Source organism: Rhineura floridana, chromosome 5 (assembly GCF_030035675.1).
Source record: "Rhineura floridana isolate rRhiFlo1 chromosome 5, rRhiFlo1.hap2, whole genome shotgun sequence".
In the NCBI taxonomy this organism is placed as follows: Eukaryota; Metazoa; Chordata; class Lepidosauria; order Squamata; family Rhineuridae; genus Rhineura; species Rhineura floridana.
In genome coordinates this window covers 112,753,246-112,775,527 of record NC_084484.1, presented here as the reverse complement: position 1 = coordinate 112,775,527, position 22,282 = coordinate 112,753,246, and the positions used below count along the sequence as shown (strand labels likewise).

At 40.8% G+C, this 22,282-nt stretch overlaps 1 long non-coding RNA gene and 1 pseudogene across 2 annotated transcripts in view; one reads left to right on the top strand and one right to left on the bottom strand.

Moving 5' to 3' along the window:
• Positions 1–22,282, top strand: part of LOC133385258 (uncharacterized) — a 308,573-nt gene that overhangs the window by 270,587 nt on the left and 15,704 nt on the right. The gene's annotated exons all lie outside the window — the stretch shown is intronic.
• On the bottom strand, positions 10,151–10,286 carry LOC133386376 (U1 spliceosomal RNA; annotated as a pseudogene).

The following is a 22,282-nucleotide window of genomic DNA, read 5'->3' as shown; positions in this document are numbered from 1 at the left end:
CTGGACCCTCCCTGTCAGGCCGGACCTTCTTGCTCAGGGACCACTTTGGCATCTGGACCCGGCCTGGCTGAATCTGACGGCCTGGCTTTTGAACGGCAGCAGCTGACCACTGCAGGACTTCCCCAGGGAGTAGTGGATACTATTCTAGCATCACGACAACCGTTGACAAATCATATTTATCAGAGTACGTGGCACGCATTTTCAAAATGATGCACTTCTAAGGGCTTCCAAGCTTCTCAAGCCACTGTACACCATGTTCTCCAGTTCTTATACAAAGGACTGCTTAGGGGACTACGGCCGAACACCCTGCGTCGCCACGCTTCCACCATCTCTTCAATTTTATCTGTCTCCTCATCGACCGCCCCCTTGGGTGCTCACCTACTCATCAAACGTTTTTTAAGAGGAGCCGCCTGCCTTGCACCTGCCGTGTGCCACTATTTTCCTTCCTGGAGCCTCTTGAAGGTACTGCATGCCTTACAGCGCCCTCCGTTAGAACCTCTTGCCTCAGTGCCTCTCAGACTGTTATCCTTCAAAGTCTTGTTCCTCATTTATTTATTTATTTATTTATTAAACTTATATACCACCCCATAGCCAAAGCTCTCTGGGCGGTGCACAATTACATCCGTGAGATGGATCTCAGAACTACACGCCTTGTCTTCGGCTTGTCATCTCTGCATCTTTCATAAGGATTCCGTGGTCTTGAGACCAGACCCATCCTTCTGCCCCAAGATCAACTCCTTATTCCACTGTAGCCAGGACATTGTGCTTCCTTCGTTCTGCCCGAAGCCGGTACATCCCCTGGAAAAGGCCTGGCATTTGCTGGATGTTCGGAGAGCCCTCAAACTTTATCTTTCTCACACCCAGGACATTAGGCAGACAGAATCTCTTTTCGTATCCTTTCACCCTAGGACCTTAGGAAAAAAAGGTCTCCAAATCCACATTGTCCTACTGGCTGCGGGCCTGCATTGCCTTGGCTTATCAGTCCCTTAACCTTCCCGTGCCAGCTAACATCACGGCCCATTCCACCAGATCAGCGGCCACTTCGGCTGCATTTGTATCCAATGCACCCCTTGCAGACATATGTAGAGCTGCAGTTTGGTCTGCCCCTAATTCTTTTGTGAAGCATTACAAGATCGACCAATATGCTTCTGCTGACGCCTCCTTCGGGAGACGTGTCCTCCAGCATGTCATCTCTGAATAGTAACTGTATGTAGTCCCTCCCGACTAGGGGGCTGCTTTGGTACATCCCAAACTGATGGCAGGCTACCTGTGGAAAATGGTCCATTGGACTCACCTGAAGGGTGATTTTCACAGGTATGCCTGCCATCACGTCCCTCCCTTGTGGGGGTCTATGGTTGCTTTGTTCCTCCTTTATAGTATATTTGCTATAAGTTGTTGTGCCTTGCTCTGTTTCCCTCAGTTAAAACCTCTCAGCTTAGGTGGTATGCTCTGTGTTCTCCATGTTCCCATGCCTTTTCTCCATTTTTTCCTTGCTGTTTGGGCCTGCGGTCTCTGTTCCTTTCAGATATGCCACTTCGGACTCATCGCGAATGAAATCGAGTGGGAGGGGGTCGAGGCCCAGGTTTTAACTCGAGTGCATTCTTGCCTTCGGACGCTAGATGGCAGTAAAGCCCAAACTGATGGCAGGCGTACCTGTGAAAATCACCCTTCAGGTGAGTCCAATGGACCATTCTACAAAAGGAAAGGCAGGTGGAGAAGAGGTATCGAGAGTGATAGAGTACTGAGGCGGTAGAGTGGACTGTGCCAGCTTTGACTACTGGTGGGATGCCATTTTTCAATTTTCTCCTATGTTATAAAGTATCTGCAAATAGAATACAAGTAGAATATGCTAAGGGCTGGGTTTGAACCTTTCTCCCTATGTGCTAGGATTTTCCCTAGTCTTCAGTTTTCAGGGAGTTTGGATATATAGGAGTATTCAAAGCGGTATCCCCTACCTCCATATTCTGCTATCTCATTCTGCATCCAAGTTGTAATGCTAGGTGGATGATCCAAATATGTTTTCAGTGTCAATATTTAATTTTGAAAATTTGACAGGAAACATATCTGCAAGATGAATGCATTAATGTCCACACAAATGTCCAATCATAAGCTTTTTGGGTTGTTTTTAAAGGAACACACATTTTAATGTAAAAAAATTGTTTAGCTGACAAAACAACCGTAGTCAGTCACACGTACTTTATTGTATTTGAAAAACTGGTGCACAATCCAGTCCCATTTTCATTTAGTGCCTATGCACAGATAATTCCCTTAGTCTCAGCAGTAAGGATAGACAGATTAGCCTATATCAGTTTCATATATATTCAGTTATAAGCCTCTTCCATTCCATTTCCATGTTAACCTAAAGAAAGGTGGATAAAAAAGATGGATACTGCTGTACAGTGTTGCCAAAACCTTTATATTGTCTTGGGTGCCTTTTGTTAGAGAGTGTGATTTATAAATAATTAAAATAATTAAAATAACACTTTTAAAAAGATAATTGTTATGCACTATATTTTAATGCACAATTAACTTAATTCAATCCTGTCTTTCCTTAATATTTATATCTAAGAAGTCTGTTTCTAGCAGGGGGTTATATTGTAGAGGGCTGCTGAGAACTTCAGCTTTATTTTATAAAAAAATAGTTAATTATCATGTATGAGGGAGTATGTGTTTCCTTTTATTGTATTTTCTACAATTTCTGTTAGCATAACTGCAACTTAAAAAATGAATTAGGCTTCTGTAGAAAATAAGGGAGATTTTTTTAAAAAATCTTTTGTGGAGGTGTAATAGAATAGAAAATAATGTCTAGGGGAAGATATTTATTTATTTATTATTTAATTTGTATCTTACCCTTTCCCCCAGCAGGATCCCAGGGCGGCAAACAAAGCGCTAAAAACACTTTAAACATCATAAAAGCAGATCTTAAAATACATTAAAACAAAATGGCGTTAATTTTTTTAAAAAAACAACTTTAAAAAAGGGTTTAAAACATTATTAAAAAACATATTAAGCAATTCTAACACAGCTGAAGACTGGGATAGGTCTCAACCTAAAAGGCTTGTTGAAAGAAGAAAGTCTTCAAAAGGTGCCGAAAAGATAGCAGAGATGGTGCCTGCCTAATATTCAAAGGGAGGGAATTCCACAGGGTAGGTGCCGCCACACTAATGGTCTGTTTCCTATATTGTGCAGAATGAACCTCCTGATAAGATGGTATCTGCAGGAGGCCCTCACCTGCAGAGCTCAGTGATCAACTGGGTATATAAGGGGTAACACAGTCTTTCAGGTATCCTGGTCCCAAGCTGTATAGGGCTTTGTACACCAAAACTAGAACCTTGAACTTGGCCCAGTAGCAAATGGGCAGCCAGTGATGATGAAGAGTTTCTTAGGTATTAAAGTATAGAAAAACCTATGGTCTATACAGCTGGGGTGGTCAAAAGAATCAATTTGCAGTGGTCTTTGATTATACAAGAAAGTGATGTGGCTAAGCATTATATTTGAGTACAGTGCACTTTCTGATTGGCTTGGCTTTGGTACCAATTACGAAAAGAAGTGACAGCCATCCAAAGGGTAACCAAGCAGTACTTGTTTTGTTTTCTTTGTACTATTTATCCTTTAAAGCCTCTATTTGTACTGTTCTCTTTGACAGCAGTAGAGCATTAGATATGGGGGGGCTAGGATAGTCCAAGAAAAGCTGGACAAACAGAATACTTTTTGAACAGAACAAGGAAAGTACGAAAGGGTAAAAGGGAGAATGAGGTAGGAGGTATCAATATTACTGTGCATAAGCCTTCGTCAGTGGAGGTATTGATTGACGAAGGCTTATTCAAAGTAACAGGAAGTGAGAAAACAGCTCTAATGGGGCCCAATAATAGTGTTCATAAAAATGTAGGAAAGAAGCTAGACCATAAATCACCTGGTCTTTGATGTCTGTATACTAATGCCCAGAGTATAGGAAAAAGGAGGAACCTGGAAACTACAGACCAGCCATTTCAACTTGAACGTTTAATACAGGAGAGTAAATATGACTTGATAGGTATAACTGAAACTTGGTGGAATTTCTCCCATGACTGGAATACAGCAACTGAAGGACATAACTTGTTCAGAAAGAAGGAATGGAAAGGGAGGTGGTGAATATATATCCATGTACAGGAGGATGAGCTTGGTAGCCCCATTGACAGTATCTGGATTAAAATAAATGTGGGAAGGAATAAAAGTAACATGGTGGTTGGAGTCTACTACCAACCACCCAATCAAGCAGAAGATGAGGATGAAACTTTTGAAAAGCAAATTGCCAATGTTTCAAGAAAGCATGATATAGTAGTGTTGGGGGACTTCAATTACCCCTATATCTGTTGGGAGACAAATTCTGCCAAACACGGCCCCTCCAAGAAATTCCTGACTTGTGTTGTTGATCAAAAAGCTTAGAGATGACCGAAAACAAAAAAGGACACAAGGAAGGAAGGCTAAGCCACAAAGGAAGAGTACAGACAGGTATCCCAGAATTGCAGGGATGGCATCAGGAAGGCTAAAGCTGAGAATGAGCTGAGCAGAGCTTGGAAGATTACTTTTAAAAAGTAATAAATAACAGTTACAGTTACATGGGCCCCAAAAAGTAGTAATTACTGTTACAATTGCAATTGCTATGTAACTGATTACTTTACTTTTACTCAAAAGTAATTGCTACAATTACATTTCAGTTACCTGCCTACAAGGTGCTGGCCTTGGCTGCTGCACATCTAAGTAGCCTAAAACACCATTAAAAATAAGCACGCACACACAGAGGGTAGTAGAATATTTGTTTTTATCTGTAAGATTAACAGAATGGCATAACAGAATCTCACATCCCCTCTCCCCACCCCCAGCAATGATGATACCCCAACACACATATTTTTGTATATATATATTGCCTCCAGCTCTTTTCTCCTTCCACTCCTGTCAATTTTTAAACAATTGTTTTCTCCACGCCGTCTCGCTCTCCACCTCCTCCCTCATTGCCTCCTAAGCACCCATAGAGCATGAAGGAAGAACAATGCTGCACAGAAGCCCAATTTGAAGCACATGATTTTTATTCACAAATCAGAGGAGCAGAAGACTTCCCCTGCTCCCCCCCCCAAGTAATGCACAAAAGTAATGCTGGAAACATTACAATTACTCCTCAAAAGTAATGAAGTTACTACTCCTTCTATTACCAGCAAAATGTAATGAAGTTACCCACTTGTTACTCAAAAAAGTAATAAATTACAAGTAATTCGTTACTTGTAACTAGTTACTTCCAAGCTCTGGAGCTGAGATTAGCAAGGGATGGTAAATGCAAAAAAAAAAAAAACTTTCTTCAGGTACATCCATAGTAGAAGACTGAGAAAAGAAATGGTGGTTCAGCTACTCAATGAGATGACAAAATGATAACAGATGACAAAGAAAAGGTAGAAGTGCCCAGTTCCTACTTTGGCTCAGTCTTCTCCCAAAAGAGGGTCTATGACCTCCTGGCAAATGTGAAGTACAAGTTTAAGAGACAGGATTGCAGCTTGAGATTGATTTAAAAAATGGTCAAGGAACATCTAATTATTTTGAACAAGTTCAAATCTCCAGGGCCTGATGAACTGCATCCTAGAGTATTGAAGTAACTGGCTGAACAATTCTTGGAAATACTGTCTTTGCGAAATCATGGAGGATGAGTGAAGTGCTGGATGTCTGGAGGAGGGCTAATGTTGTCCCTGTCTCCAAAAAGGACAAAAAGGAAGAACTACAGACCAGTCAGTCTGACATCAATCCCTGGGAAAATTCTGGAGCAGATTATAAAGCAGTCAATCTGTAAGCACCTTACAGTGATTACTAGAAGCCGACATGGATTTGTCAAGAATAAACCCTGCCATACTATTCTTACCTCATTTTTGAATGGGTAACCACCCTGTTAGACTGTGGGAATGCTGTGGACATGATATATATTGACTTCAGCAAAACTTTTGACAAAGTGCCCCATGATATTCTCATTAGTAAGCTAATGAAATGTGGGCTGGATGGAACAACTATCAAGTGGATCCACAGTTGGCTACACTGCGATGTTGCTTCAAAAAAGACAAATGCTATTTTAGGCTGCATTAACAAAAGTACAGTTTCCAAATCACGTGACATACTACTTTCCCTCTATTTGGCACTGTTAGGCCTCATCTTGAGTACTGCATCCCGTTTTAGACACTACACTTTAAGAAGGATGCAGACAAACTGGAACAGGTTCAAAGGAGAGTGACAATGATTATCAGAGGACTGGAAACAAAGCCCTATGAGGAGAGACTGAAAGAACTGGGCATGTTTAGCCTTGAGAAAAGAAAACTGAGGGGAGATTTGATAGCACTCTTTAAGTACTCAAAAGGTTACCACACAGAGGAGGGTCAGGATCTCTTCTTGATCATCCCAGAGTGCAGGACATGGAATAATGGGCTCAAGTTGCAGGAAGCCAGATTTTGGCTGAACATCAGGAAAAGCTCCTAACTGTTAGAGCAGTATAACAACAGATTACCTAGGGAGGTGTTGGGCTCTTCAACACTGGAGGCATTCAAGAAGCAGGTGGACAGCTACCTGTTGTGTATGCTTTAAGTTTGATTCCTGCATTGAGCAAGCGGTTGGACTTGATGGCCCGAATAGGCCCCTTCCAACTCTACTATTCCATGATTCTACAAAGTAGAGAAGCGGAGAACTTTAAAAACAAAGGGTTACAAGTTTGATGTGGAATGCCTCAGGAAACCATTGTAAGGAATTAACTGAAGAATGATGTGGGTAATAGAGACTGGAGGAGGCTACACTATAAAGACAGGAGAGGGTTGATGTTGGAACTGCAAGGAAGGAAAAGGCTGCCGTATTTGTCCTCCAATGTGATGTGGGAAGGAAACAGAAAGGAAAACAACTTCATGCCAAGGCCACACACTTCTAATATTTGGCCTTGGGCTGTGATAGTGGCCAGGATCCAAAGAGCCCCTTGGGCTCAAGCAAGCAGGTTGTGCTAGCGTGGTGGAATTTTTAACAGCAGATCCCAATTTCAGATCCCATACTGACTTTTAAATTTCCTCTAGATCTATCTATTCATCTATCCTTCCTTCCTTCCTTCCTTCCTTCCTTCCTTCCTTCCTTCCTTCCTTCCTTCCTTCCTTCCTTCCTTCCTTCCTTCCTTCCTTCTTTCCTTCTTTCCTTCCTTCCTTCCTTCCTTCCTTTAGTTTTACACATTTATACCATACATTTGAAGCACATAGCTTCCTCCAAAGAATTGTGGGGACTGTAGTTTGTTGAAAATGCTGGGAATTGTAGCTCTGTGAGGGGTAATTCACAGTTCCTAGGATTTTTTGGGGAAGCAAAGTGCTTTAAATGTATAATCTGGATGGGAATGGTTCATGGGAGTGATTCTGCTAAACTAGCCTAAAGCCCCCTTCAGTTCCCAGAATGAAATTTGGATCTTCTTAACCAATATTATTTAACAGTCACAGAAATAAGTGGAAAGAGGGAAGGTCTGGGTACAAATATTAGGAGCTCTTGTCTTCTTCTGCATTCCAGAGTTGTAATATCAGTAAAACAGAGATACAGGATTGGCTAGAAGGAGACACTTCATTCATAAAGAACTGGAATTGAGAGTGATCAACAAGAAGGTGGTAAGCTAAAGCAGAAATCTTGGTTGCTTATTCAAAACACCATGCAGGATGCCTGCATGGAGTTCAGAGCAATGTAGAACAGCTCAACCATTATCAAAAGTGGGTGTCCTGATCTGTGCACTCTGAGTACACCCACAGCCTAGGGCAGCCTTTCCCAACCAGTGTGCCTCCAGATGTTGTTGGACCACAACTCCCATCAGCCTCGGCTGAGGCTGATGGGAGTTGTGGTCCAACAACATCTGGAGGCACACTGGTTGGGAAAGGCTGGTCTAGGTGTTGTAGGGATTTGCAAGCTGGGTCTATAGCCAGCCTTGATTAGGAAAGATGCATTGTTTAGAGCTATTTTATTTTTCAATCATTGTCATTATTGTTGTCATTATATATTTTTGTGAGAAGAATCCACTTTGTAACTGCATGATTGATGTATGTGAAATTAACTTCTGTAGACTGTCTTGACCATAACGTTTCCCTTCTACCTGTGTATTTAATAGAATTACCTAATTGTTCACTTACATCAATAAATCTAAATCTTATCATTCTGTATCTTTTAAATGTGCTTATCTGTAGTGTAGTGGCAAACTCAGAAGTGCCAGGGGTCCTTACATGTTAGTCACAGCCATGCTCCTTCCCCACTTTTTTTGGTACAGGGTTGAAAATGAGGTCCTTGTTAATGCTTAGGAACCAATAAGCATGAAAGAGAAGAGTGTTAGCCCTAAGAAGACTCTTCTCAGTGTTTGACTCACCTCCTTTCACTCTGGTTGGCTCTAATCAACAGGAAAGGACAAGGAAGCATGTTAGAAGACTCTTCTTGATGGCTAACATGCTCCTCTTTCATGCTAATTGGCTCGTAGGATGCTGGAGACATAAGGACCCTGCTGGGACCCTACTCCCAAAACAGTAAAGGGTCTAAGACCCCCTGACACCCTCCCCACAACTACATCCCGGATGTTTATCAACTCAATTAATGAAATCAAAACATTGCCAAGATATAGCTTATATTCCACACACTTAATTTTATATCATTTTAATTTTTCTAACAAACAAAAGTTTCATTAATTTTTTTGTCCTACCTTTTCCCATTTTGTTCCCTTTCCATTCACATAGGTCTCCTATACATGATTCAGAATTTTTCTAGTGATTAAGCACTATGTCCAAATTTACCCTTATATTGACAAATTCTACTTTAAAATCCTTTGACTTTATTACTCAGGCCAAGTACAGTTATATGCAAGTTTTCTGCAACCACATTGTTCAGGTATTACCAAACAATACATGAAATCAGCACAATTTGAGCTCTGGGGTTTTTTTTATTCTTTGTCTTATTGTCCCCATACTACCCTAACCCCTTAATTGTCTACTCCTTTTCTAATCAGTAGTACATATAGACCTTATGTTTATAGGCCCTGATAGTCATGCTCTACCTGTCCTTTCTCTCTAACCTCTTGTCTCAGTTCTTACTGATAAAAAGTAAATGGATGCACAGAAAAACAAATGCTCATTGATGGTGTACTCTCCATTTCTGTAAAGAAATACAGCAAGCACAGGGGGTGGGACAACATATATTCTGTTTAACTTTATGTGCAATAGATATACATGATATATAAATGCTCATCTTGCCTAAGCTAATTAATATTCATCAATTTTGAAATCTAACTAGATAAAGAAGAGTGTTATTGTGAAGCTGGTTTAACCAGGACTAGATGCCTGTGTATATGCCAGCCTTCCCCAACCTGTTGCCCTCCAGATATTGTTGGACTCCAATTCCATGAGCTCCAGCCAGCATTGCCAATAGTCAGAGATGATGGAAGTTGTGTTCCAAAACATCTGAAGGGCACCAAGTTGGGGAAGGCCAGTGTATGTTTAAGTACTTACACTTGTCTACCCAGGATTCTATGAGTTTCTCTTCTGTCTCATGTTATCTTGGACAGCATTCCCTGACTTTTGGGACATTCCTGCCCTATTTCTGCTGCCCATTCTCATGCAATTTCCCACAGGTCCCTTTGTGCATAGCCACTCAGAGGAGATTACAAATGGATGCTGCTGCTTTCTTCTCACTCTTGCCAGTTCCTGGTTGCAGAAGACAGGTGAACAAGCAGCAACAGCACAGAGGAGCACCAACAGGGCCCAGAGACTCTAGGACAGGAAGGGTGTCCATTCTGTAATATGAAAACCACTATATAACCCTCTCCCAGATTTTCTTGCATTTTACCATATGGGCTGAGAGGTTTCATCTTGATAGTGAGATAACACTTAACTATCTCAGAGAAGATGATCAAGATTACATAGTGCTATTCAATGAGCACAGATTAATAGAACACTGCAATCCCTGTGTGAAAGAAATGAAGAACTTTTCATTGCTATAAGTGAAAGAGATTCTAAGATACTCAATACAATATAGCGATAGTGGATGTAATTGCAGTTATGATGAGCAGGGCCAGCCCTAAGATAAATAGCACCTTGGGCAAGGAGTGCCTTCAACACCTCTGCTCCCCCCCTCAGTGGTCAGCTTTGCAGGGCCACAAATTATACAACTGAGTTTCCTGCATTTGGGGAAATCACAGGGGTCAGCACAACTGGAGTGCAATCGATGAGCCTTACCCTGGGAAAACCACCTTCCTGATCATGGTATCTCTCCTGCCAGGTCTAGATGCAATGTTGGTGGCCCTACCGCACTTCCTACAAGGACCTATGCATATGTATACAAAGCTGGGGCCACGTGTGAGAATTCTTGCCTTCAGTGTGTCCTTGCTCTGGAATCAAGCAGAATGATAGTTGTACTTCATTTTTTCTTACATGGGAATACTAAGAATTCTGGTGAGCAATGTGGCAGGGTCAGGGCAGGACCAATGGTGTGTACAGAAACTGTGGCAGGGGGCCCCTTGCTATGTGGGTGCCTGGGGCGAATGGTTCCAGTTGTTCCCTCCCCGGGCAACCCTGCAGCTTTGCAGTGTTACCAGTTGTATGGCTTGTGCAGAATTGCAAAACATAGCAGTATAACACACCCTACTACCAGAGCTTGGAAGATTACTTTTAAAAAGTAATAAATTACAATTACTATTGCATGGCCCCAAAAAGTAATAAATTACCATTACAATTACAATTGCTCTGAAACGAACTGATTACTGTTACTCAAAGTAATCACTACAATTACACTTAAGTTACTTTTTTGAAAAATGGAGCACTTACAAGGTGCTGCCCTTGCTGCTGCACATCTAAGTAACCTAAAACAACATTAAAAATAAACACATACACACAGGATAGTAGAATAATTCTTTTTATCCATAATATTAACAGAACGGCATAACAGAATCTCACATCCACCCCCACCTTGGCAGTGGTGATACCCCAAGACACGTATGCTTTTTTACTCAAAATCAAATTTTACACTTGAAATGCTGTTTTTACAATACATTTCTGTTATATCTCATCTTTGCTCAAAGAGCATGTCAGATAAGGAATGTCTTTTTACAGTCATTGTGTTTCCACTGGTACTGAACAGGCATTCTACTTTTGTGCTTGAAGGCATGCCTGTGTTGTGTTCCAAAAACCACTGCAGCACCCCTTTTAACTAAAACACATTTTGAGTAAAATGGCAATTCCCTATCATCAAAGAAAAATGCAAACTTTAGTACTTTACTAGTTGCCATTGTAATTTTTTTGTCATCAGTGTAACTTAGAGGTAACCTAATCCTGTACATACTTGAAAAAATGGAAATGGACTGCCTTCAAGTAGATTCTGACTTATGGCGACCCTATGAATAAGGTTTTCATGGTAAGCAGTATTCAGAGGGAGTTTACCATTGCCTTCCCCTGAGGCTGAGAGGCTGAGAGGCAGTGAGTGGCCCAAGGTCACCCAGTGAGCTGTGTGGGGATTCAAACCCTGGTCTCCCAGGTCATAGTCCAACACCTTAACCACTACACCACACTGGAGTAAGTCCCATTGAACTCATTGAGTAGACATGTATGCACGATTGAACTGTAGAGGTAGAACTTAAGAGACATAACGTAGGTAAACAGAAAATGCATATATCAAAAAGTAATCCACCAGAATAAACATTATCCCTTATTCTGCAATTAAAAATGTAGTTTTGCATAGCACATAGTGAAACTATGCAATTTGCAACCACAAGGAGCAGTGATTGGCACCAACTTGGATGGCTTTAAAAGAGGATTAGATAAATTCATGGAGGATAAAGCTATCAGCGGCACCTAGCCATGATGGCTGTGTTCTATGTCCACTGTCAGAGATAGTATGCTTCTGAATATCAGTTGCTGGGAATACAAGTGGGGAGAGTGCTGCTCATGCACTGAAGTCCTGCTTGTGGGCTCCCCTTTAGGGCATCTGGTTGGCCTCTGTTAGAACAGGATGCTGGACTAGATGGGCCACTGGCTGGATACGGCAGGCTCTTCTTATGTTCTTGGATGTACTGCAATAAACAACAAAAATTACTTGTGGGACCTTACAGACTAGGGATAGCCAATGTGGTGCCCTCCAGATGTTGTAGGACTACAATTTCCATCATCCCTGATAATTGGTTATGTTGTCTGAGATTGATGGGAGTTGTAGTACAACAATATCTGGAGGGCACTATGTTGAAGACCCAGTTAGATTAACACAACTCCCTTCCCACCTACCCACCTGTTTCAAACATGTCCAGAAAAGTATGCCTCTCAAATTCTATGTCTGATAGCGCATTCCTTTCAGAGGTAAAAATTAATCTGTAATCCTATATACTTATCTATTTATCTCAATGAGGCTTAATTCGGAGTAGACATATATAGGACTGGACTCCCCCAGAATATATTTCAGGGGCTATAATTTATTAATGCTGTACTAACTACAACTATGAGCTGCTCCTTATGTACATGTATTGTCTCAGCCTAAGCTACCTCACAGGGTTGTTGCAAATATAAACGGAGAGGGAATCGCAGTGGTCATGGCATTCACAAATCAAAAGTAAATCTGGGGAGGGGAGCACACACAAGTAATAAGATGCCTGACAGACAGAATGTTAATAGGTGAAGCTTTCCCTATAATTGTATTTCCATAGTAGAAAAGGCTTACTCCATTTAATTTCTACCTGCCCCCCCACCACTAAATGCACAACACCCTGATCTCCTGCAATGCCAACCCTAAACCATACAAAGAACTCAAGTTAAAAAAAAAATAACAACCACAGAATTTGGGCATTTTTTTTTTAAAAAAGAACATCTGTAACTATAAAATGCAACATTCTCAGGCAAAAAGAAGTGATGAGACAGTAGAGATAAACACACACACACACACACAAAGCCTTGATAAACAGCAACAAAAATATTCTGAGCATGAGCATTTTCACATTTTAAATTTTTACTCATCATTGTTTTTGCTTATTTACTGCCTCGGGCCAGTCTTTAACTCTCAGCCTAACCCAGCCTTTCCCAACCGGTGTGCCTCCAGATGTTGTTGGACCACAACTCCCATCAGCCTCAGCCATTGGCAATGCTGCCTGAGGCTGATGGGAACTGTGGTCCAACAACATCTGGAGGCACACTGGTTGGGAAAGGCTGGCCTAACCTATCTCACATGGGTGTTGTGAAGATACAGAAGGCAGAATTAAAATGGCTGCAAAAGGAGACTAAGGCTGCAAGCCAATACAGCTCTACTCAGAAGTAAGCTCCATTGGCTCCAATCTGACTTACTCCCAGGTAAGTCCAATACACACTTACCTGGGAGTAAGTCCCATTAAACTCAATGGAACTTACTTCTGAGTAGACATGTATTGGATTACAGATTAGTCCTTGTATTATAGGCATCGTATTTTACTTGCCTTAACTAGACTGATGCATCTTAGTACTGCAAAGTGTTATTTTTTCTCTACCCCCCCTAGTACAGCTTCAAGACTTCAACCAGTCCTCATCTTGCCTAATTAGTGCAACCCTATACCCAATTTGATTTACCTGGGAGTGAGCTCCATTAAACATAAAGAGACTTACATCTGAGTAGACATGTATATATTGTACTGTAAGTTAACTATACAATGATTTTTAACAAGTACCTGGACAAGTGCCTGTTGGCAACTCTTTGCATTTCCCATGGAGAGGGGAATTTTTTAATTTGCACAAAAGAACTTCCAGGGAATACCTTCCTCAGAAGACCAAGATGCCTCCTAGTTGTTAGGAAGAAAGGAAGGGCAGGAAAGAAAACTGGAAGCAGCAGCTCTTTAGGACCCTGGCTGCTTGCTGCCCCTGGCTCACCTGAAGCTGCAGCTGTGAGGAGGCCTTTGGCTCTGCTCCTTGCTCTGTCAGCAGCCTTGCTACTTCTGGGTTGCAGCTACCTAGCAGTGGTGGTTTCTCCTCTCTCCATTGGTAAGAAAGGGGAAGAAGGGAGGAGGAGAAGGCCACCGCTCAGAGCTTTGCACACCAAACCATGTGCAGCCCCTCCCCCTGTCTCAGCCAGCGAGCATAGTCTCTTTCACTCAACCACCTCCCAGATCCCGCCCTGCCACAAAGCGAACATTTTCCTTGGGGTACAAAAAAGGTCAAACACTGCAAATGCAGCAAAGTTGTCAGGGAGGGCTACTCCCTCACACCAAGTGCAAACACAGTGCTCTCTCGCTCTCTCTCACACACACACACTCACACACACATTCATTGTCTTCTATCATCTCCACAGTTCTACATGTCCATTCTGCCACTGCCTCCTTGCCCTCCAGCTCCTTTCTCCCTCCACTCCATTCTTCTCCACCACCGTCCATTTTTTTAACTATTGTTTTCTCCACTTCACCCCACCTTCATCTCACTCTCCACCTCCTCCCTCATCCTCTCCTAAACACCCACAGGGCATGAGGGAAGAGCAATGCTGTGCAGAAGCACGTGATTTCATCCACAAATGAGAGGAGCAGAATGCCCCCCCTCCAGTAATACCCCAAAGTAACGCTGGAAACAATTACAGCTCAAAAGCAATAAAATTACTCTTCATTTTATTACAATCAAAATGTAAAGAAATTACCCACTCATTCCTCAAAAAAGTAATAAATTATAAGTAATTTGTTTTTCCTAACAAATTACTTCCAAGCTCTGCCTGCTACTCCCAGGCTTTTCCCCAGCAATGCCTATGAAAAAAGCCCAGAATGAGCTACCTGTTCTTTTCAGTCCTGCCTTCAGTGCACTCCTGCTCCAGTTATAGGATCCCAATGAAGCCTCTGTCATATGTTGTGGGTAGGTCTCAAAGGATGACTCTCATGGAGTTATAGGCGTATATTCTTTATTATGTCCAGCGCGCACACACAGAATGGCTCTTCCCACAAGCTCTTCTCCCTGACCTCCAGCACACTCTTCTCAGCTGTTGTAAACCCATGATTTTATCCCCCCCCCTTTTTGGTAGCAGTTCCTATCTTTTTGTAAGCATTCTTTATGTTAGAATATTCATTTTTTATCTTTAAAAATAATAAAGAAAAGTTATAAATAAAAAGTGATCCAGCTGGCCTGTTATGGTTTTGTTTTATTATTAGTTATACAGTGCTTATAGTCTTTATAGTATTTGAAGTGCTGTGTGCTCAGTAATGCCTCACAGTAAAGCTGCTTTCTACTGATTTTTACTTAGCACAAATTACATCAAAGTGGAAATTGAAAAAGAAACATACTTTAAAGCTAACTGAAGGAAGATCGGTTTTGTATTTATTATCCAAACAGCCTGAAGAACCTTGAAAAAACAAGGTTGCAGATGCTTGCTTTTTTGTCACCCTACCTCACTGCAGACAGGACATTCAAAAAAACACAGCTCAGCTTGGCACTCCCTCAGCTTGATGCCTTGGGCAGCTGGCCAGCTCACCCACCCTTAAGGCTGGCCCTGATGATAAGTAACAATAACATTCTAAATTAATCTCCAGATATAATAGAGTACAATTAGAAGCTTATATTGGATAGGCAATGTTAAAAATATTTTCTCAATTAAAATATACACGTGCCTAGCCTGAAGAAAAAGTCTGAGATTTGAATGGGCTTTAAAACTGTAGGCAATGTCAAAACCACAGATGAAGGAAATATTTTGGAGTTAATATCATTAGAGACATTTTAAGAGGATATGGTGGGATCCTGAGAGAAGTGATCTTAGAAATGTTCACATATGGAAAGCGTATTGTGCCCTCCTCTCCCTGCAGCCATGTTAGCCAGCAAAAAGCCGCTCTGAAGATGGTGGCTCCTATATAGGAGGGGGCATAGAGAGCTGCTAGGAAAGGGGCAAATTACCTAAACTCGGCCTTAGATTCTTAAGGAAGTTTGCAGTTTCTCATCCTCTGCTTCCCCTGTGTCCCATTCCACATTGTTCATGAAGGGCTTCCTGACCATAGCTTTTCAGGGAGTGTAGGAAGCTGCAGGGGAAATAAGGAGACAGGATTGCTTCCATCCACTTCCTTAACAGGACAATCCAATAATGTCTCCTCAAAATTTAGTCCCATTGATCTCCTTCGGGATTTCTCCCAGGTAGCTGGATTGGAGCCTAAGTTCATTTATTTTAGAATCTAAGTCATCATCTGCATCATTCACACAAATTTCCACATAAATATTCACATTTTAGGTCAGAATAAATGCTCTTAATATTTAATATCATGGTTAGATCCCAGGATACTAAAAAAAAAAAACAATAACATGAGGGGTGTCTATATTTTTAACTCACTGATTTTGTCAGTCATAAATTTGTTTATTATATTTATTTATTTATTAAATTTATACCCCACCCTTCCTCCCAGTAGAAATCCAGGGCAGCAAACAAAAATACTAAAAACTCTCTAAAACATCTTGAAAACAAAAGACTTTACAACATATTGAAATCGTCATGAAATATTTATCGTCATTGTTTTCAGATTTTAATGTTTATTATATTTGTATGCCTATTTTGTACATCGCCCAGAGTGGCTGGATAGCCAGTCAGATGGGCGACTAAGAAATTCAATAAATAAATAAATCAAATATCTTTTAAAGCATATTTAACAAAGCATCTTTAAAAACATCTAAAAAAGTAATTCCAAAAAACAAGTGCAGACTTATATCCCACTTTTCCACTGTATGGTGTTCAAGGTGGCTAAGAACAATAAATTACGAAGTAAAATGCAAAGTAAGAATCAAAATCTAAAAGGAAATGGATAAACATAGATAAAGTTGGCTTTATTTTTGATGCTTAGGAACAAGTATCAAAATAATGTACAACCGTATGTTGCATTTAATTCATTGTAAGTATATATTCATACTGCATGCATCATTATAATGTACAAGTTATGAACTAAACAAAACCAATCAAAGAGCATGCTTACACATAATGACAACCTCTATTCAGGTCACTGTAGTAGTTATATCTTCCTTTCCCTTTTTTTCTTGGCAGTAATATTGTATTGATTGAACATGTTCTTTTCTGTCCTCTTTGGTGATTACTGATTATAGTTTCCAGCATTAATAGATTTGAGGTGTTGTGGTCTTCATAAAAACAACAACAGCCAGTTGAACTGTAACTTGTACAGTGGTCATAGCAGTCAGCTTATGAGGCCAAAGGTCTTTCTGAATAAAGGTGTATTTGCCTGCTGGCAGAAGTTCATCAGTAGGAACTAGAAGGACCTCCCTTGGCAAGGAGCCTGGGAGCAGCCACTGAGAAAGTCTTCAGCTTCAATTAAAACCAAATGCTCTTCAGATGATGGAATAGGAAAAAGAGGCTTCTACAAAGTTATTATTTATTTATTTATTCTATTTCTATGCCGCCTTTTGGCCAAAGGCCCTCAAGGCAGCTCACAAAAAAATAAAATAAACACAAATACAAAATACACATGAGAAAAGAATACAGTGCACAAAAATTCAAAAACAAAATATTAACATGGTTTAAAAAACAAGGTTCTTTACAGGCCTGGAGGTAATCTGTCCTTAAAATGTAGCACTGCCACTCCAAGAATTTTAGTCCTCAAACATTGAGCAGCTGTTGTAAAGGATTTGCCTACCAACACCATCGGAAGATCTTAAAGCGTGGACAGGCTCATATGGGAGGACATGGTCTTTCAGATAAGTTGGTTCCAAGTCATAGTAAAAAGTTTGAATTGGCTCAGAAATAGAACAGTAAACTGTTGTAAAAGAGTTACAGGGTTCCAGTCAATAACCTGGCTGTTGCATTCTGAAACAGCTGAAATTTCTAAACACTGTTTAAAGGCAACCTCATGTAGAGTGTGTTATAGTAGTCCAACTGTGATGTAACTAAGGCATGTGTCATTCTGGCCAGATCTCCAGGAACAAATGTCTTTTGGACACCAGCATTTGTTGTATAAGAAATGTATAACTTTATTCTAGTTTAAGAAGATATCGTTCTTGGCTGTTAATGTGCAGTGGTTGCTATGTGATACTTGAGGTAAAGCTGAAAAGTTCTGAATTGAATATCTTGGGCTTAACATGGGAACTGGAGCTTTCAGGGAGGGAGTTTCACAATAGCTCTCTTTTGCTCTGTAATGCCAGACAGCCAATAAAATTTGGATATGTGGTGATGTCTGAAGACAAATCAGAGTCAGTAGGGCTAGCGCCAAGCATTCATGGGCCCTTGGGCATACGCATGCATGCCTACCATTAACCAAGATGGAGGCAGGGGCATCAGCCCTTAGGGAAACCTCTGCCACCATCTTGGTTGATGACAGGCATGAGCACACAGTGCACACGTCATTTACAGGAGTGATAGGGGTAGGTGGGGCATGTGTGGCTCCCACTAGCTGTATGGAGGAGAGGTGCCTGGGAGCTCCCTCTCAGTCTGGAGCCAATGCTGCTGTGGATAGCAGAATGGGAGCACTACCCTCCCATCCTAAGAAGGGATCTGTCTGGGGCCCCTCGGCCAGGTGCCAGCCGTGAGAATGAGGGTGACACTTTCTGCCTTTATCCTTGTGTCTTGTAGGTAAAAACAAAAAATGGCACCAAACAGGATCTGGACTGCAGCTGCCACTAGTGATAAATTATATAAACACTTTGCCCATGTGCACTTTTAAACAAAACATCTCCAAACGTGGGGTGGTGGTATTTACATCCCAGAAGGGAGGTGGGCGAAAGAGGGGAGGAACCATTTCAGTTCAGTCTTTGTAAAACATTTAGCAGTTGACATTAGAGAGCTGGTAATTATGTATACAGGACATAAAACTAGTATGGGGTCTGTTTTTTGAAGGAGGTCAATGACTACTAGTCATGATAGCTGTGTACTTCGTCCAGCTTCAAAAGCAGCATGTATCTGAAAACCAGTCACTGGGGAACACAAGCAAGAAGAGTGCTATTCTACTCATGTTGTGCTTGTGGAGTTCAGCTATGCACCTGGTTGGCCATTGCAACAACAGGACACTGGACTAGATGGGCATTTGGTCTGATCCAGCAGGACTCTTGCATCCTTATTCATTCATTCATTCATTCATTCTTTGGGGTTTGAAGAGCTGTCCCATTACTTGTTGTTTTATCCATTGTATTCAGAACCTCGATCTAAATTTCTCGCTTTTATTTTATCTTCCCTGCTTTTTAACTCTGTCCAAGAGAAGATTTTTCTCCTCTTGTCTGATACAGATATCACTATAACCTATAGGGTTTCACTTTTTGCTTTGGCGGCATCAAAAATTCATGAAAAATTTATCACTGATAATGCAGATGCCTGTTCAAAGGATGCCTTGATTTAATGTTTTTGTTAAATGCTCTGATTATAATCTATTTTATTTTTATAAGTGCTCAAATTCCCTGTTAATTTCATTTAAAGATTTCTCATTTTATATGTTATATCTCATATTTATTTATTTATGGCATTTATATATTGTGCAATCTTTAGCTTATATATTGTGTGTATGTGTGTGTGTGTATTATGTGTATGGACCCAGATGTGTTTAACAACTATGCCCAGTGGTTCCCTAACATTTACCTTTCTTTTGTTCCTTAACCCACTTTAGAATAATCAAAACAGAGCAGTAAGGCAGAATCAGTTCAGTTGTTCATGCTACACCAGCACTGATTGGGTGATGGCTGTTTCAAACAGGAGGGTCCTTTTGGCATAATGAAGGTTTCTGAATAATTGTCCTAATCACAGCATGTCAGATGTATGTTGTTTATACTGTACGGATGTATTACTAATGCCTCAATTTGCCACTATAAAAATCTTTCATCAATAAATGATTACTACCTTTCTCCTAATATTACTATCCAGGTGGTGGTGTTGTTTTTAAAAAAGTAAATAGTTGTTTTACATCTCCTTCATGTTTGAAATTTTGACAGTTTTTCTTTCTTCCTCAAGGGGAATGGGAAGACAGGGCTTGATCTTAAGCTGAATAAAGAACACAAACATAGGGATGTTCACTTCTTAAATAGGCTCTGCCCCTGTGCCTTTAACAGCTGCCTGGCACACAGAAATTAGCAAACTGTTCCTGGCAAGGAGAGAAAAGTGGTAAGAAAGGTTTCATCTACTAATTTCTGTGTTAGACTACAGTTAAAGACACAGGAGCAGAGCTCATAAAAACAATCAGCCCTGACGCTAAGGTGCCAAAGGAGAGGAACATTTACCCCATGGGACCACAATGTTCATGTTGTAATCCTGGGAGTCTTGTCTTCCATATTTGAGCTTAGATGACAGGATTCCAAAATGCTCAGAAAGCACATTTAAGGGGTTGTCTATTTTGTTTTAGAGATTTTGAACACAGCTTGAGAGTGTCACATGAAACCAGTTCAAACACAGATAGCCATGTTAGTCTCTCAGAATAAAATTCACAAAATAAATTTAAAAAAACTTTTGAATTGCACAGAATACTTCCTCAAGCTGGAGATTCAGGAATTTATTTTAAAAGGGGGAAATTGGTGTGTCTGAGCTGAGGCATGGTGAACTTATCTTTGCCCACAGATACTTTCAGTCTTAAGGAGCAATCAATGTATTATTCACGCATACATGTAATGAAGCATCAACTCTTTTTCCTCTGAAGAAATATTAGCTATGGATATAGGGGAGAGGAGTGCTTAACCTTTTACCTATTGTCCGTTTTATCTGCTCAAAATAGCCCCCCCAAGTTTCTTTTCCTCTAGGACTGTAAATGCTATTAATCGGCATTCTAAAAGTGAGTAGAAATTTCTCAGAATATATTTTTCTGAGAAAATGTCTGAGATTTTTCTTTTTCTCACCCTCTTTAAAAAGAAAGTCACTTTGCAGAATTTTTTCTCTGAAAATTCCCCACAATTTTTGGTGTGAATGCCACACACACACAGAGCGAGAGAGCGAGAGAGAGCAGTGGCAGTAACACATAAAAAAATCCGGGGGGGGGGGAGGAGGAGAGAGATGAGATACTGCCACTGGAAATGATAAGCCTTTCCCTCACCCATGAAAAGCTGTTGAAGAATTTATCCTCCCCTTAGAAATCTGGTGAAACGATTTCCCCAAGTTCTCTGCCCACAAATAGCATGGAGAATTGCAAGAGGCCATTTGCAAACAATGTGAATGCCTTTCCATTTCCACTGGAAAAAAGCAGTTTTATGAACAATTTCAAGTGGGATAATGGCTGTGAGAAGAAAATGGCTGTGAAGAAAAGGGCTAACCTCCTCTTCCCTTTGCCACTATTCACTCAAAATCACAGACCTGTGATGCTTCTTTTCATTTTTTAAAAAAGAGCTTAGATTGTGTAATATACAGTATATATATATATTAGAGTGAAGGGAAGCTTCCAGCTAAATCCCATGGGTATTAACTTTATTAACTGGGTTCCTACTGGAGGGAAGGGCGGGATATAAATCTAATAAATAATTAATAATAAAATAAATAAATAAACTTTAGAAGTAAGTCCTGGTGAATTCAATGTGACTTACAAATGTGCATAGAATGAGATCCTTAACAGTGCAACGTCAGAGAAACGAACAGAAGAAAACATATTGAAATTAAATAGTCCAGTGGATGCTCTGGAAAAAAAGATGACTGTTTCTTTCCAGTACCAGGCTTTAACCAAGAACCTGGTATAGGAGGAGGAGTCTAGAGAACTACTGTGGTCTGTGTATGGTTAGGCCTCAGACACATCATCTGGCACAGAAGGGAATGTGAGTAGGCAACATGATTAGCAGTTATTGTGGGGGCACTAGAGTTAAGAACATAAGAAGAGTCTGATGGATCAGGTCAATGGCCCATCTACTCCAGCATCCTGTTCTCACCAGTTGCCCATGGGAAGCCCATAAGCAGGACCTGAGTTCAAGAATACTCTCCCATCCTCTGGTTTCCAGCAACTGGTTTTTGGAAACATACTGTCTCCAACTATGGAGCTAGAGCATAGCTATCATGGCTAGTAGCCACTGATAACCATATCCTCCATGAATTTGTCTAATCCTCTTTTAAAGCCATCCAAATTGGTGGCCATCGCTGCCTCTTGTGGGAGCAAATTCCATAGTTTAACTATGCTCCATGTGAAGTACTGTCTTTTGTCTGTCCTGAATCTTCCAATGTTCAGCTTCATTGGATGTCCACAAGTTCTAGTGTTATAAAAAAAGAAAAAAACTTTTCCCTATCCACTTTCTCCATGCCATGCATCATTGTATACACTTCTGTCATGTCACCTCTTTTTCACCATTTGTGTAAACTAAAAAGCTCCTCCTAGAGGAGTCCCTCTATCCCGTAGATCATTTTAGTTGCCCTTTCTGATTCTTTTCCAACT